Raw genomic sequence first — 15,503 nt, forward strand, 5'->3', positions numbered from 1 at the left:
ATTTAATTTGTTTCTGCTGCCACCCTGAATTAACCTGAAACGAATCCTTTTTAAATCATTTTAATATACTGAGGGTGTATTTCAACCTCAGTTTGGTTGACTGCACATAAATATTAAGATTGTTATAACACTGAGTGCTTTGGAAATGAACAGTTCCGTAAGTGGACAAATCACGCAGGATACATTACTAAAATTAGCAGCACTTCTTTATTTTATCAACAACACTGTGTTATTCAGGTAAATAGGAATATATTTCCATAGCCAAGTGAAAATACAAAAAAAGTACAGTGGATCATTTCCTAAAGGAAATACAAGTTTTGGAGATTTTATTCGACCTGGGTATGACAGCTTTCCTGCTGTTCCTTGTGAATAACACTGAGAAGGCCTCAGGCTCCAGGCTCGTCACTGATAATACATTCCATCTTCATGATGTCCTTCTGGAGACACTGAGAAAGTCCAGGCCCAGGGCCTAGGGCCCTGTTCTTCATGGCGCCTAGAAATGGTGCCCATCTGTCATTGGAGATGAGAAAATGAGCCAGGAAAGTCACCTACAGTCTCACTAAATATCCTCTCTTCAACCACTATAATCATTTGTAAGAAATCCCTTGTTGTACATCCTCCTTCTTCTGTACTTTGTACATGGAAAGAGGGAAGGCAGGTTTTATATTATCTATTTTAAGCAATATTTATGATAATAATGAACTTCTAGTCTAATATCTGGTCAAGCAAGAGGATGTACAATCAAGAGGCAAGCTAGGTCAGGGAAGAGAAAGAAAGCACTCACACAACTGAAGACATCCAAACACCTCAAATTACAGAGGATATGCTAAACACAGTTATAAAAAATACTCACAACTGGAAAAGTACCGTCAGTGAAAATATTCATAATTATTGGTATAAAACATCATCCATACCTATTAATGCATATCAGCAATTTCCTTAAAAGTCCTGGAAAAGTGCCCAAATTTTTGACAGAAGGTAAGACATATCTCTTACCTAAAGGAGGAATCACAAATGACCCATCAAAATATCATCCTATTACTTGTTCACAAACTATACATAATATTGTAACAACATGTAGCTCACGATTAATCAGCACTCACTTAGATAACCACAATGTACTTACAGAAGAGCAGAAAGGGTACCGTAAGGGATGAAAGGATGTAAAGGACAATGGATAATATATTCTGTATTCTAAATTAAGCCCAGCAGAAAAGCAGAAATCTCTCATGTTGTTATATTGACCACCAAAAAGCATTTGAATCTGTTCCCCCACCCTCATAGTTAATAGAGGTTCTTAATATATATAAACTACGGAATCAGAATCAGGTTTATTATCACCGGCATGTGTCATGAAATTTGTTAACTAAGCAACAGTGCAATACATAATATAGAAGGAAAAAAATAAAATAATAATAATAAATAAATTACAGTATGCGTATATTGACTAGATTAAAAATCATGCAAAAAAACAGAAATAATATATATTTAAAAATGTGAGGTAGTGTACAAGGGTTCAATGTCCATTTAGGAATTGGATGGCAGAGGGGAAGAAGCTGTTCCTGAATGGCTGAGTGTGTACCTTCAGGCTTCTGTATCTTCTAACTGATGGCAAGAGTGAGAAAAGTGCATGCTCAGGTGCTAGAGGTCCTTTCTGAGGCACTGCACCTTGAAGATGTCCTGGGTACTTTGTAGGCTAGTACCCAAGATGGAGCTGGCTAGATTTACAACCCTCTGCATCTTCTTTTGGTCCTGTGCAGTAGCCCTCTCCCCCAAACCAGACAGTGATGCAGCCTGTCATAATGCTCTCCATAGTACATATATAGAAGTTCTTGAGTGTATTTGTTGCCTTCCCAATCTCCTCAAACTCCTAATGAAGAATAGTTGCTGTCATGCCTTCTTTATAACTGCATCAATATACCCAATACTTGTGAAATTTCTACACCTTGTGAGATTCCTACACCACCATCTAATTTATTGAATCAGATAAAAATAAGGTATCAAATCAGAGACAACTAAATGAATTAATTTAGTCATAAAATTAATCATAATTTTATCAATTATGTTATTGTCTGCACTGTTGTAACTATATGTTAACTATAACTACATGTAACTATGTGGTTTTGTGTAGGTCTTGTAGCTTTAGTTTTTGGTTTGTTGGGTGGTAGAGTTGGTCTCTTGACTTGGTGTGTCTGGGTAGTCTTGTTTTGTCTGGTGGCTTTGGAGCTTCTTTCCGGGGAATGCGCTAAGACGGTAGTGCGCTAAGACGGTAGTGCGATATTAATACACAGCAGCCTCTCTGGACTCTGGATTGGGGATTACCAAATGTTATGTGGATTTTCTGTTTTGGCGTGTGCTTTTGTGATATCATTCTAGAGAACGTTGTCTCATTTATTAACTGCATTGCATTTGCGGTTTCTAAATGACAATAAACTGAAACTGAACTGAACTGAATTATACCTTGGACATGCCTTCTATACATGGACAATTTAAAATTATACCCTTCATCAGTAAAGCTAAAGTAATTAATTCAAATAGTAGAACAATTTTCTAAAGATATAAACATGAACATTGGACTAGATAAGTGCTGAACATTAAACATAGCGAAAGGTACAATAGAGCTAGTAGAATATAAAACAAGACAGCAGGATATAATGCAAATAACATGAATATGAAACATATAAGTATCTGGGATATCAACAAGCAAAGAAAATAGATCATGTGCATAAAGGGAAAACTATGGACAAAATTTAATTCAAGGCTTAAGAAAATTATCCAAAAAGAGTTCAATAACAAAAATATAACAAAGGCAATAAACACTGTTGCTATACCCATATTACCATATTTTGGCATAAAATCTTGCCCTGAAACCGATCTGGAAAATTTACAAAGAAAAGGAAGGTATGAAATGACAAACTTTAAAATACACGACGTACACTCAAACACATTTAGATTAACACTACCAGGCAGTCCCCGGGTTACGGACGAGTTCCTTTCCTGAGTCCACCTTTAAGTCGGATTTGTACATAAGTCAGAACAAGTACATCCGGTATTATTTAGCGTCAGTTAGTCAAACGTTTGTCTTAGTATATAGTATATATTTTACCTTTCTATGCATATAAAACACTGAAGAAACGTATGTATTCCAATAATTAAACCACTGCATTGCTTAGTAATAATTGTAGCTTTCATCGGGGCAGGGCCTTTCACATGCTCCATTATTCTCACTTTATCCTTTATCCTTTAAAATTGTTCCGATCATTGACCGACTGCAGCCTAACACTTTTCCAATGACCGATGGTGTTTCACCACTTTATTTTCAATCGTGATCGCTTCCCGTCAGCTCTGCCGGCTCTCAAGCTCCGCTGGGTCCTAAGGACCACCGCACTGAATTCCCCGCACTGAGACAGGTTAAATGGGACAAGAGTGGGCAGTACTGGGTTTTGGGCATTTGATCCTCCACAATATTGCACGGGGGTATTTAAACTGGAGGTGGCAGTGTTTTTTTTATGAGGTCAAGTTGCAAGCTCAACATCAACCTAGCAAAGATGGTACGGGAATCACTGGATCGACATTGACTGGGCATGGGAGCGGTCTGTCACTGGATCGAACTCGGGAACCTTTGTTCTCCAGCCTGGCGCTGATCTCACTGGGCCACCAGCCAACCGGAATTGGGGGGGGGCAGGGGTCAGGGTGAAGCTTGCTAAGAAAAATTTAAGCCAATTACAAAGTTACACACTCAACACAGTGTCAACGGCAACGACTTAAAATGGAGGACGGCATTCTCCTTCCTCAGTTCGTAAGTATGAGTTGTCTGGAAGTTGGACATTCGTAACTCGGGGACTACCTCAAGGACAGAAAGAAGAAAAGGAATTACAGATATAAAAAATTTATACAGCAGTCAGATGAAACTTCTTTGGATATATTTTCATTGGAGAAAACAGGATTCAGCGCTCCACACAAGCATATGCAATTCTGATAACCACTGAACTTAAATGAAAGCACAACCCAGAAAAATGAAGAAATTATCACAATAAAAAAAGGTTAACCAATGGAAGAGCATAATCCTCCATGGAAGACTTCCCCATGATCTGTCAACAAGGAAGTGTTGAACGCTTGGCTCACAGTTGAAGACCTCCTCGCAGAAATAGAGGGGCTCCTTGTGGTAATACAGACCAGGTGGTTAACACAAAAATTATTAAAAATGCATAATAAAAGACCAACAAATTCAACACGATAAATCAGAAAATGCCAGGAGAAACCAGAAACAATCCAACACATTACATGATCCTGCATCAGTTTGACTCAATCTGATTATTTACACAGGTACAATCAAGTGGCAAACGTCATTCACCAAAACCTTGCTTTAAGATACAAACTCATAAGGGTCACCATATCCTACTATAAATACAAGCCTGATCCAGTTTTATAGTCATATTCCCACAAATTATATTATGACTGATTTACTATTATAGATAGAACAATCCATAATAACCGTCCAGATATAATATTACAGGGTAAATATGCAAGAACAACTTACTTAATAGATACAGCCTTTCCAAACACACAAAGCAAACAGAAATCAATAAGTGAAAAACGTCAGAAGTATGCAGAGTTAAAAGAGGAAATTGAAAGACTATGGAACATGAACAAGGTATACATTATCCCAATCATAATATCTATATCTGCTATCATCCCAAAGTCACTACACAACAGCTTTAAACATTTAGGCCTACACAGCAATATCTATGTAAACCTTCAGAATTCCATGATACTGAACACCACGAGAATTGTCTGAAGTTCTTAGCAATTGAGAAATAAGTGTACTTGCCTGTACCTCCGGTTTTACCAGCTTGAGCTGAGGAAAGATAAAAATATAATAATAATATTTTATTTTAAAGCACTTCTGATACAATGCTGTAGTTCAAAGTGCTTTGCAGTGGGATAAAGTGCAAACATAAAAATAAAAGACAAAACGATGTTGGTTAAAAAGTAAAGTTAGATAAATAAGTTTTGAGCTGGTGTTTAAAAGTGTCAACTGAGTCTTCATCTCTTATAGTTTTAGGAATTGAATTCCAGAGTTTAGGAGCATAGTTTAAAAACAGCTGAGCTGCCAATTTTCTATTGAGAGAGATTGTTCAGATCTAAGAGACCGGCGGAAGAAGATCTCAAGCAGGATGATAAAACAAAACCAGTTCTCTGGTGTATACTGGTTCCAGGCTGTTGAAAGCTTTAAAATCAATTCCAAAAGGTCTAGGAAGCCAATGCAGGGTAGTTTGGAAAGGTTTGGAAGTCCAGTAAAAAGTGCATTGCTGTATTAAATTTTTAACATCATTACACAGCTGAAACGGATATACCTTTGCACAGTGTAGAAATGCTGCTCTGGTCACTTTCTTCATGTGGGATTTAAAATTCAAATCAGAATCAAGGATAACACCCAGGATTGTTTTGTTGCAGTGGAGAACAGTGAGATCGGTGAGGCAAGGACATAGGGCAGCACAGTATCGTAACAGTTAATGCAGTGCTTTACAGTACTGGCTGTAAGAATGGGGTTCGATTCCCACCACTCTCTGGAAAGAGTTTGTACGTTGTCTCTGTGACCATGTGAGTTTCCTCTGGGTGCTCCAGTTTCCACCCATATTCCAAAGACGTACGGGTAAGGGTTAGTGTGTTATGGGCATTCTATGTTGGCAACAGAAGCATGGCAACACTTGCATCTGCCCAGCACAATCCCCACTGATTTACTTTGACCCAATCGATGCATTTCACTTTGTATGTCAATGTACATGTGAAAAATAAAGCTAACCTTCAGAACATAGAACATAGATTAGTACCGCACAGTACAGGCCCTTGGCCCACAAGGCTGACCTTTTAACTTACTGTAGGATTAATCTACCCCATTTCTCCCTCAGAGCTGCAGCTTTTCCTTCATCGATTTGTCTAACTAAATCAGGGATTCCCAACCTGGGGTCCTCAGACTCCTCGGTTAAAGTTCTTCGTCTATGGCACAAAATAAGTTGGGAATTCCTGATCTAAGGTCTCTTCAATGTCCCTAATGTAATTTTGACTTAATTCTATGTGATTTTTGATTTCACCTTTTATCGTAACAGCTTCCTGCTGAAACGTGCCAGTGACTAAAATAACTTTTGTTAATGTGGTTGGAAATTGTGTGATTCTTCAGTCTGTGATTACAGTGCTTGACAGGGAATTCAAGAGCACCATGTGGATGAGTGGAGTTGTAGAAATTTATATTAGGTGTGTAAAATTTAACAAGGCCCGGAGCATTTGTATTCTTCTCAATCAACTAAAATAGATGGTACAGCAGTGTTTGTAGATTTTGGTGAGGGATGTAGTTATTCCTTTTAAGGCCCTTTCATTCAACACTGCAAGACCTTACTGTACCTCACAAACAGCACAAAACTATAGCTTTACCTGCCTACCTACTTCCCCTCTCACCTAGCTTCACCAATCACTTTTTGACTTTCAACTCCTTCCCTCTCCCACTCTTCCTTATTCTGGCTTCTTCCCCCTTCCTTTCCAGTTCTGATGAAGAGTCTCAGCACAAAACAACAACACTTTATTTCTCTCCATAGATGCTGCCTGTCCGGCTGAGTTCCTCCAACATGTTGTGTGTGTTCCTTTAGAATCGTGGTTTTGCTGTGTCCTAAGCACAACCAAAGAGACAAGATGTTTGGGCAGGAAGACAAGTAGAAGCCTTTCGGCAAATAGTTTCAAATAAGATCAAGCTTAATTATCATTCAACATAGATATAGCCAAACGAAACAGCTTGGCGTGTTTCTGGGGCCAAGTTGCAAAACATACACAGCAGATTCAAAAAAATACATAATCACACAACAAAACATATATATATTCCAAGACCTTGAGCAACGTATTTTGCAAATTGATGGTGCAGTTCCTATCAAATCAGCCTGTTGTTCCACCGATCGAACACTAGAGGACAGCACTGATGCGAGAGGCCAGCCCCCAACCAAGCATGGACACCTCCTTGGTTGGGTTAATTCATGCTTTGAATGGTTTAACTCCTCAATTATCATTCCATCCAAGCTGAAAAATTAATCCACTGATCATTAGGCACAACAATTTGGTTTATCAAATTTTTAAAAGTTATCATAGGGAGTATAATAACCACAAACTTCTTTTTCCTAATTTTTATACACAAGTAATACACTTTTCATCTAGTGAGATTTATTTTGGAAAGTATCTTAAATAGGTCATGATAACTGTGTTATCTTGGCATCACATAACAAAATCACATTTCACGTTTATCGCATCCGCTGTAATCTCACACATGGAAACTGTTTGTCAAGGAAGCCTTAACATATTTCGTTCCAAAAACAATTTACTACAACTTAATTAAGGGTCATATGTTTCAAGTTTCTACTTCGACTAATTGACATGGCAACCAGGCCATCAAAATCTTTAAATGGTTTGGCTAGATCTTAATGTAGCTTGCATCATGTTTTATGTTGTGTATTTGTTTCTTCCCTTGGCACTAGGCCATACGTTGTACAGTACAGTTGGTTCCATAATACCATGAGACATAGGAGAAGAATTAGGCCATTTGGCCCATCGAGTCTACTCTGCCACTTTATCATGGCTGATCCATTTTCCCCCCAGCCCCAATCTCCTGCCTTCTCCCCGTATCCCTTCATGTCCTGATTAATCAAGAATCTATCAACCTCTGCCTTAAATGTACATAAAGACTTGGGTCCACAGCTGCCTGTGGTAATGAATTCAACAGATTCACCACTCTGTGGCTAAAGAAATTTTTCTTCATTTCCATTCTAAATGGACGTCCCTCTATTCTCAGGCTGCATCCTCTGGTCTTAGACCGTTAGTTGGCCCATCTGTTAATCAGGGCAGCCGCATATTTGGGACAACTCTTAAAGGACAACAACTAATCAAAAAATAGCCGAGTTTTCCTTGGTTCATTTGGGACACTCTGCTGATTAACTGAGAAAGGAGGCTGTTGTCAAGCAGTTTCTAACCAGCGTCAGTCGCGTGCACTAGTATGACCATCAGACGTTACACCATGCTTAGAGAGAACAGTTTTTAATATAGTTTTATAGTACTGTAGTAGTATTGGTAGTTTTCTAATTTGTTCTATATTTCATTTAAATACATAATTTGTTACTCAGTTAAATGGTAGTTTGCATTTTTCACGGGAAGAGGATGGAAAAAGGCACTGAATTGGATGGTCGGTGGAATCAAAGTCAAAGTTCAAAGTAAAATTGATTATCAGAGTACATGCATGCCACCACATACAACCCTGAGGTTTTTTTCTGCGGGCATACTCAGCAAATCTATAGAACAGCAATTGTAAATTGTGAACATCAGGAAATATCAACTGCAACAAACTTTGCAAAGGCAGATATAAATAAATAGCAATAAATAACAAACATGAAATAACAATATAACTGAGTCCTTAAATGAGTGTAGCTACCCTGTTTTGTTCAAGAGTCTGATGGTTGAGGGGTAGCAACTGTTCTTGAACCTGGTGGTGTGAGTCCTGAGACTCTTGTATCTTCTTACTGATGGCAGTAGTGAGAAAAGAGAATGGCCTGGGTGGTGAGGATCTTTGCTGATGGACGCTGCTTTTCTATGACAGTGTTTCATGTAGATGTGCTCAATGGTTGGGAGGTCTTTACCTGTGACATACTGGGCTGAATCCACTATCTTTTGAAGGATTTTCCACTCACACAGGAGCCGAATCAGGTTGATCATCACTAACATATGTCATAAAATATATCATTTTGTGACAGCACTAAACTGCAAGATATACACTCAATGACCACTTTATTAGGTACCTCCTGTACCTAATAAACTGGCCACTGAGGGTATGTTTGTCGTCTTCTGCCGCTGTAGCCCTTCCATTTAAAGGTTCGACACGTCTATTCAGAGATGCTCTTCTGCACACAACAGTTATTGCGTGGTTATTTTGGTTACTGTTATCTTCCTGTCAGATTGAACCATTCTGGACATTCTCCTCTGACCTCTCACATTAACAAAACATATTCACCCACAGAACTGCCATTTATTGCCCTGTTCTCTGTAAACTCTCGAGACTATTGTGTGTGAAAATCCCAGCGTATCGGCAGCTTCTGAGATACTCAAACCACCCCGTCTGGCACCAACAACCATTCCACGGCCAAAACCACTTAGATGACATTTCTTCCCCATTCTGATATTTGGTCCGAACAACTACTGAATGTCTTGACCATGTCCGCATGCTTTTGTGCATTGAGCTGCTGCCACATGTTTGGCTGGTTAGATATTTGGATTAATGAGCAGGTGCACAGTGTACATAATAAACTGGCTACTGAGTGTAAACATTTACAGTAAGTTATTTTTTAAAAAATTAAATAAGCAGTGCAAGAGGGGAGTAGTGAAGTAGTGGTTTCACAGACTATTCAGAAATCTGATGGCAGAGGGGAAGAAGCTATTTCCACAACAGTGAGTATTGGTCTTCAGACTCCTGTACCTCCTCCCTGCTGGTAGTAATAAGAAAAGGACATGTCCTGGATGGTGAGGGACCTTAATGATGGATGCCACATTCTTGAGGCATCTCCATTTCAGAAGTTATCAATGGTGGGGAGGATTGTACCCATGATGGAGTCTACAACCCTCTGCAGCTTCTTTCAATCCTTTGAATTGCAGCACCCATACCAGGCTGTGTACAACCAGTCAGAGTTCTCCCCACATGCATCTGCAGAAATCTGCTGGAGCCTTTGGTGACATGCCAAATCTCCTCAGCCGTTGAAAACTGATGTGCATGGAAATTCCTTCACTCAGAACGTAACGGATATCTGGAAATCTCTGATCCCAAGAGTGCTGGAGGCCAGATCATTGGATAGATTTAAGGTGGAGATAGTTAACGAGAAAAGATTAAGAAATTAAGTTCAATGGGGAACTGGAACAGAAGGGGAATTTAAGGCCATTGTAGATAGGCTACAGTCACTCAGGATTGTTACACAATCTGCTATACAGTTCACTCCATGTATTTTTGTGAATGAATGCCAACTGATGGTTGTAGCCTTCACCTTTAATCTCCAGTGTGTCAGCAAAGACTCCTGCAAATTTCTACAGATGTACAACAGAGGACATTCCAGCCAGTTGCTTCACCATCTGCTATGGAGGGGCCTCTGCACAGGATCAGAAATATCTGCGGGATGTTGCAACCTCAGCCAGCTCCATTATGGGCACTGGCCTCCCCAGCATCGAGGACAGCCTCAAAAGGCGGCATCCACCATGGAGGACCCCCATCACCTAGGACACGCCCTCTTCCTATTGCTACTATCAAGGAGGAGGTACAGGAACCTGAGGCACTACATTCTAGGAACAGCTTCTTCCTCTCCACCATCGGGTTTCTGAGTGGACATTGAACTCATGTACACTACCTCACAAATATATCTATTCATATATATACTTACTGTAATGTACAGTTTTTATTTACATATTACAGTGTACTACCACTGCAAAACAACAAATTTCACAACATATGTCGATGTTATTAATCCTGATTCTGATTCTGATGTGCTTGTCATGAAATAAGTGAAAGGAAAGAGTGGGAGGTGCAGAGGCATTGAGTAGTAGAACCTTAATTTAGCAACAAATAATCCTGTATGCTGCTTAATACTTGGCACTTTTCCATAATTATAGTGTGTAGCTAGAAGTTCAAATGCTTATGTCCAGAAATTTCTGATACAGTATTATATCTTCTTATAATGAAGGTCAAGATTATGTAGCAACTCATCCCGAGGAAATGGTATTTACATCAATCTTTCTCTGAGATATTGAAGTTAATAAAAGTACAGAGTGTAGTGGCCTAATAAAATGACTTTCACACACATGAATAAAATTTTGTGTACAGTGACATTTCTAGCCAATAGAATCTTTTTTTACAAAGGATAACGGGTGCAGAGCATTTTTTTTAAGAAACAAATGAAAAACATCTCCAAGAAGTAATTCCATAGAGATATCCTGGAATTTTCTGCATCATGTTCAGATACTTATACTGTACGGAATACTTTCTTTATGAGCAGAATATGATATTTTTACCTTCAGTTTGTAAGTGCATGACTGGTTTGGAATATTAGTCAGACAGGAGATTTACCAGGATGCTGCCTAGAGTACAGAATGTGTCTTATGATCAACGCACACAAAAAGCTGGAGGAACTCAGCAGGCTAGGCAGCACCTGTGGTAAAGAGGAAGCAGTCGACGTTTCAAGCCGAGACCTTTCATCAAAACCAGAGAAAAAAGATGAGAAGTCCAAGTAAGAAGGTGGCAGGAGAGGAGGAAGAAATACAAGGTAGCAGATGATAGAGGAAACTGGGAGGGGGGGAGGAGTGAAGTAAAGAGTTAGGAAGTTGATTAGTGAAAGAGACAAAGGGCTGAAGAAGGGAGAATCTGGAGAGGACAGAAGTCCATGGAAGAAGGTATGGGGTGGGAGCACAAGAGCACAAGAGGTGATGGGCAGGTAAGGAGATAAGATAAGAGAGGGAAATGGGAATGGGAAATGGTGAGGGGGGACTTTACTGGAAGTTCGAGATGAGGATAGGTTGAGTGAGCTAGAGCTTTTCACTCTGGAGCGAAGAAGGATGAGAGGTGACTTGATGATAGAGGTGAACAATATGATAAGAGGCATAGATCAAGTGGATAGCAAGAGACATTTTCCCAGGGTGGAAATAGTTAACATGAGGGGAGCATAAATTTATGGCAATCGGAGGAAAGTATAGGGGATGTCAGAGGTACTTTTCTTTTTACACAGAGTGCAACACACTGACAGAGGTGATGGTAGAGGAAGATACATTGGAGACATTTAAGAGATTCTTAGATACATACATGGAAATGCTTCCCCTTTCAAGGACTCTTCATCTGATGTGCTTGACTTTTATTGGTTATTTACAGTGCTTATTATTGGGGTTTTTTTTCTTTTTGTATTTGCGCATTGTGTTGTCTTTTGCACGTTGGCTGTTCGTCTGTCCTGTTTGGCTTTTCATTAATTGTATTATGCTTCTCGGATATACTGTGAAAGCCCACAAGAAAACAAATCTGAAGGTTGTATATGGTGACATATATGTACTTTGATAATAAATTTACCTTGAACTTCGGATGAAACAAAAATGGAAGGCTCTGTGGCAGGGAAGGGTTGGATTGATCTTGGAGTACGACAATATCTTCGGCAGAAGAGCCTGAACTGAGCTGTAATATTTTATATCCTCCGTTCTATTGAGGAATATTGGATTAACTCTTTGGAATTATAGTTAAATTGGTGAAGGTTACAACAGGAGTACGCTACTGTTTACTGATGTACACAATCCCTTTTCCTTGTGGTAGTAACTACACCAAAATAAACAACATTATCATTTCTAAAGAAGAAAATGAGAATCTTAATCTTTCACCTCACCTCTCTTCATTTTGTGATTTACAGTACAATAACAATATTTGTAACATGACTGACAAGGTGTTTTGTTTGAAAGTAGGTGAATGATCTCATGACCCAACATACACTCAGTGGCCACTTTATTGGGGACAGGTGTGCAACCCACTGTGGTCTTCTGCTGCTGTAGCCCATCAATGTGTTATGCGTTCAGAGATGCTCTTCTGCACATCACCATTGTAACGTGTGGTTATTCTCCTTTCTGTCAGCTTGAACCAGTCTGGCCATTCTCCTCTGACCTCACTCATTAACAAGGCGTAACAGCCACTCACTGGATTTGTTTTTGTTTTTCACACCATTCTCTGCAAACACTAGTAGTAGTTGTGTGTGAAGATCCCAGGAGATCAGCAATTGCTGTGATACTCAAACCACCCCATCTGGCACCAACAATCATTCCACAGTCAAAGACACTTAGGTCTCATTTCTTCCTCATCCTCATGTTTGGTCTGAACAACAACTTGACAACATGTGCATGTTTTATGCAGTGAGTTGCTACCATATGATTGGTTGATTAGATATTTGCATTAACGAGGAGATGTGGTTCTGCTTCTGTAGCCCATCCATTGACTTGACCCTCATGACCATGTCTGCAGTCTGCATACTTTTAAACATTGAGTTACTGCCGAGGGAGGTCCAATATCCTTGCGGGCAGGTTGGCTAGAGTTGGGGGGGAGGTTTAAACTAATTTGGCAGGGGGATGGGAATCAGAGCGACAGTGCTGAGGGTAAGGTAGTTAGTTTACAAACAAAGGCAGCGCAGTGTGTAGTGAGACTCCTAGCAAGGAGAGGCTGATGATAGGGCAGAATTGCAGTCAATAGGATGAGTGGCAAGCAAAATCAAAAAGGGTGAATACAGGACCAAAAGTGTTCTCCTTGACTGCACACAGTATACGGCATAACACAGATTACAGATTGGCATGCATGGTATTGTGGGCATCACTGAATCATGGCTGAAAGAAGACTATAGCTGGGAGCTTAATGTCCAAACATCCAAGTATACACATTGTATCAAAAGGACAGGCAGGTAGGCAGAGGGAGTGGCACGGCTCGGGTGATAAAGAGTGAAATCAAATCATTAGAAAGAGTGCCAAGGTGTTGGAAGATGTTGAATCATTGTGGATAGAGCTAAGGAACTGCAAGGGTAAAATTATCCTAATGGGAGTTGTATACAGGCCCCTAAACAGTAGTAAGGATATGTTCTGTAAATTACAACAGGAGATAAAAGGGCAATGTTAACTTGTCATCGGGGATTTCAATTATGCAAGTAGATTATGAAAATCAGGTTGGTGCTGGATCCCAAGAGGATGCCTCATTGTAGAATGCTTATGGGCAGCTCACGGCTGAGGCCACTAGGGAGTCAGCTATTCTGGATTGGGAGTATTGAATGAACCAAAATTGATTGGAGAGCTTAAGATAAAAGAACCCTGAGGGGAAACTGATTGAATTCACCCTGCAGTTCGAGAAGGAGAAGCTAAAGTCAGATGTATCAATATTACAGTGGAATAAAGGGAGTTACAGAGGCATGAGAGAGGAGTTGGCCAAGATTGATTGGAAAAGAACACTGACAGGGATGATGGCAGAGCAGCAATAGCTGGAATTTCTGGCAAGCAATTCAGAAGGCACAGGGTATACACGTTCCAAAGAGGACGAAGTATTCTAAAGGCAAGATGACACAACCATGGCTAACAAGAGAAATCAATGCCATAATAAAGCAAAAAGTAGTGGGAAGTTAGAGAATTGGGAAGCTTGTAGAAACCAACAGAAGACTAAATAAGTCATTAAGAAGGTAAAGATGGAATACGAAAGTAAGCTAGCCAATAATATTAAACAGGTTACCAAAAGTTTCTTCAGATACATAATGTGTAAAAGAGAAGCAAAAGTGGATTTTGGACGATTGGAAAATGATGCTGGAGAGGTAGTAAGGGGCAACAAGGAAATGGCAGATGAAGTGATTACATATTTTGCATCAGTCTTAACTGTGGAAGACACTACCAGCATGGTGGAAGTTCCAGTGTGTCAGGGATTGGAAGTGTATGAAGTTGCCATTACTAAGGAGACCTGATGGTGTACACCCCAGGGTTCTGAAAGAGGTGTCTGAAGAGATTTTGGAGGCATTAGTAACGATCTTTCAAGAATTCTGGAATGATTCCAGAAGACTGGAAAATTGCAAATGTTACTGCACTCTTGCAACACTCTTCAAGAAGGGAGAGAGGCAGAAGAAACAAAACCGTATGTCAGTCTGACCTCAGTGGGTGGGAAGATGTTGGAGTCAATTGTTAAGGATGTGGTGTCAGGGTATTTGGAGGCACCTGATAAATAGGACCAAGTCAGCATGGTTTCCTCAAGGGACAACCTTGCCTAACAAATCTGTTGGAATTCTTGAAGAAATAACATGCAGGTTACACAAAGGAGAATCGGTTGATATTGTGTACTTGGATTTTCAGAAGGCCTTTGACAAGGTACCACACATGAGGCTGCTTAACAAGCAATGAGCCCATGGCATTACAGGAAAGATTCTAGCATGATAAAACGGTGGTGGATTGACAGGAGGCAAAGAGTGGGAATAAAAGGAACCTTTTCGGGTTGGCTGCCAGTGTCCAGTGGTGTTCTACAGGGGTCTGCATTAATTTGCAGGTTGAGTCCGTGGTGAGGAAGCCAAATATCATTTTATCATTCATTTCAAGAGGACTAGAATAAAACAAGGATGTAAAGCTGAGGTTTTGTGGAGCACTGGGGGAGGCCTCACCTGGAGTATTGTGAGCAATTTTGGGTCCTGTATCTTAGAAAAGATGTGTTGAAACTGGAGCGGGTTCAAAGAACATTCACAAAAATGATTCCAGGATTGAACGGTTTGTTATATGAAGAGCATCTGATGGCTCTGGGCCTGTATTCACTCGAATTCAGAAGAATGAGGGGTGACCTCACTGAAACCTATCGAATGGTGAAATGCCTTGATAGAGTGGATGTGGAGAGAATGTTTTTTATGGTGGGACAGTCTAAGACCAGAAGACACAGCCTCAGAAAAGAGGGGCGTCCTTTTAGA

The 15,503-nt window shown here is 39.9% G+C and overlaps 1 protein-coding gene across 2 annotated transcripts in view; it reads left to right on the forward strand.

Moving 5' to 3' along the window:
• The window catches only part of LOC140739061 (EGF-like repeat and discoidin I-like domain-containing protein 3), a 292,599-nt gene that overhangs the window by 259,203 nt on the left and 17,893 nt on the right, over window positions 1–15,503 (forward strand). The gene's annotated exons all lie outside the window — the stretch shown is intronic.

Source organism: Hemitrygon akajei, chromosome 2 (assembly GCF_048418815.1).
Source record: "Hemitrygon akajei chromosome 2, sHemAka1.3, whole genome shotgun sequence".
NCBI classification, from domain to species: domain Eukaryota; kingdom Metazoa; phylum Chordata; class Chondrichthyes; order Myliobatiformes; family Dasyatidae; genus Hemitrygon; species Hemitrygon akajei.